Here is a 3019-nt window from a genome sequence, read left to right as displayed (position 1 = left end):
ATAATCAAATACTGAAACTAAAAGACGAGGGTGCCTCGGGAACAACTGGAACTAAGAGATTCAAAAGCCACCTCTCATCTCTATTACTTTCGGCTGGTTTTCTTCATTGCACCCTCCCCCTTCCCCCAGCCCATGCCAGCTCCACCCGGCCTTTGCCGCGGGCGGTCTGCGGCGAGCTGACACCTCCTCCCCCTGGGGCGGCGCCTCCTCGGCGGTGTGGCCGCTCGCTAGCTTGCTCGCTCGGCAGCGCTCGGGCGGCAGCGGCGCGGGGCTCGGCTGGGCTCGGCTACGCTCGGCTGGGCCCGGCAGGGCTCAGCTGACAGCAAAAACACCGAAGACCCGGACCTCCTGCGGGGCGGGGTCCGCGGCCGACTGCCTGTCTGGGGCGGGGCCATCCCCGCGCCACTGCCACCATCCAATTGGCTGGCTGCGCCAGGCTGCCCCGCCATTGGTTGTGCGCTGGGGCGGGGACTGGCCCACCTCTTGTGCAAGCGGGAGGGAGGGGGGCAGAGGGCTGAAGAGGGTACTCAGTCTAGATACCTACCAGGGAGTGAGGCTAACCTTCCTGCTAACATTTCTTGCACCTTCCACACCTGGAAGAGCTGCACACCCCACATCTGATAAAGGCCTCTGCACCCCTTCCCGCCCCCCATCTGAGGAGACTGGCCTCCTTATATCTGGGAGAGGTCTCCTTTCCCGTCATCCGGAGGAAAGCCCTCCACCTCCACACCTGGAAGGAGACTGAACGCCTTCATTTTGGAAGCCCCCTGTACTCCCCCATCAAGTCCCGCTCCCACTTGGGAGTGGACTCTTCATCTCCACTTTAAAGGATTTGTAATTGGCAACACATTCCCTGGCCCCAAGAGGTGTGAGAATCTTTGGCAACACAAATCTTTAGTACACATTTATTGAGTTTCCACCCAGTGTTGGTTGCGGGCTTGTGCTTTGCTGTGCTGTGGGGGAGGCTGGGACAGAGAGGAATGGGGTGTCCTGAGGGATGGCTCAGCCCTGGCTGGAATAGGAGCAGGCATGGTGGACTGAGTGACTCTCTCCACGCTAGAATCTCTCCCAAGAAGATCAGCTTGGGCAGGAGCACGGTAAGGGAGGCTTTCCTCTCCTTGACCCTCACATGCTCTACATATTCTCCACGAATGATCACATCCCTGAAGCTATACCATCAAGATTCCCAGTGCTCCCAAATCCAGCCTTAACGTCTCCGTGGAATTCTAGACCCATATAGCCAAGTGCCTAATAGAATCATTGATTCCTGGTTCTGCCACTTACTAGCTTTGTGAGTTTAGGCAAGTTACTTGACCTTTCTTAGCCTCAGCTTCCCGCTCTGTAAAATGGTTATAGTAATAGCTAGCTCTCAGGTTGTTATTAACTAATTCATTATACCAACCAGACCAGCCACATTTTGGCAAATGCCAGCTGACACACCCCCAAGGACATGTGGCTAAGGGGTCCCTTAGCTATGTGATCCCTTAGTTTTCAGTGGCTGATTTTTTTCAGAATTAGATCACCAGCTTTTTCTTCTGAGGCACCTCTGAGTGGACAGCTGGGCACATTACCCATTTGCACCACCAGGGACTCCATCCCAACATTTGAAGAATGCTTTGGGCTGCTGGGTGAAGGGAGATTAAAGGTGTTTGTGAAGACAACGAGTAATGAAGAGGGACTGAATTGATGCAGGGGAGTAGGAGTGGAGAGCAGAGAGCATTGAGGATATATGGGAGCTAAAACTGGCAGGAATTAGAGACCTATAGGATATGGAGGGTAAAAGGGAAGGAAATGTTTGAGATAACTCCCCGGTTGGTGACTAGGGATACTGTGGTGCGCTTACTGAGATAGAGAACACACAGAGAAGGGGTGAGTTTCATTAGGAGGTTGGGAGGATGGTGAGTTCAGTTTTGGGGGTATGTTGAATCTGAGGTACCAGTAGGACATCCAAATGGAACTGTCTAACAGGCAATTGGATAAACAGGTCTGGGATTCAGGAGAGAGGTCCAGGCTGGCGATAACGTTTTGTGAATTATCGGCAGAAAAAAGTGGTAATTAAATCGCAAAAGTGGATGAGCTCACCCAAAGAAAGTGCGAACCGGCATAAGCAAAAAGATACATACATAATCAAATACTGAAACTAAAAGACGAGGGTGCCTCGGGAACAACTGGAACTAAGAGATTCAAAAGCCACCTCTCATCTCTATTACTTTCGGCTGGTTTTCTTCATTGCACCCTCCCCCTTCCCCCAGCCCATGCCAGCTCCACCCTCAGACTGTCTTCCAATGCTTTTCTGGTCTACATGATGAAAAACATGATTTAAGACCATTCTAAAGTTTACGATCTTATTGTCTAGGCATCTGAAGAGAGACTGGCTGTTTTTCCTGGTTGCAGTACTTGGTGGAAACTTGGTTGGAAGTTTTCGGAATGGTTCAACTTAGTTAAAGGCTTGACTCTGGATCAGTCAACTGTGTCCAAGGGATGAGGATCAAACTGACTAACATGACCCACATGATAAGCCTATGGACAGTGTGGGGGCCAGGGGAATTTGCCAGGAGAAGAGGGATCCTGAATAAGGAAAATGGTAGGTGTTCACTATAGTACACCCCTTAGTTGCCCAACACACATACACATACCACACACTGTTTTCCTATGTGTATGATTCCAGAAATGCCCTCACCTACATAATCCTACCATCAGGGTCGGATTAACCAATAAACATTGTATACACCAGCTTGCATTGAGCAAGGTACGCATAGGCTTAATTGTATTTACTTGCTTATCTGTGGTGAGCAATTTCACATGGGTTTTACCACGTCTTTGATGTGTTGGGGAATAGGTGAAATTGTGCACTGCAGATTAGTGGGAAGGCACGTGCATACCTTGCTTATTGGATAATCTGGCCCTGCCTACCATCCCTCTATACATCTGCCAATAAATTCACCTCCTGGCCAATGGAGGGCAACTCAATGACACATTCAGCTATTGCTTCTGGAAGTTATAGGACCACTATTCCTCA

Source organism: Trichechus manatus, unplaced genomic scaffold (assembly GCF_000243295.1).
Source record: "Trichechus manatus latirostris isolate Lorelei unplaced genomic scaffold, TriManLat1.0 scaffold00016, whole genome shotgun sequence".
Taxonomy (NCBI): Eukaryota; Metazoa; Chordata; class Mammalia; order Sirenia; family Trichechidae; genus Trichechus; species Trichechus manatus.
The sequence above is the reverse complement of the archived record's forward strand: the minus strand, read 5'-3'. Positions refer to the sequence as shown.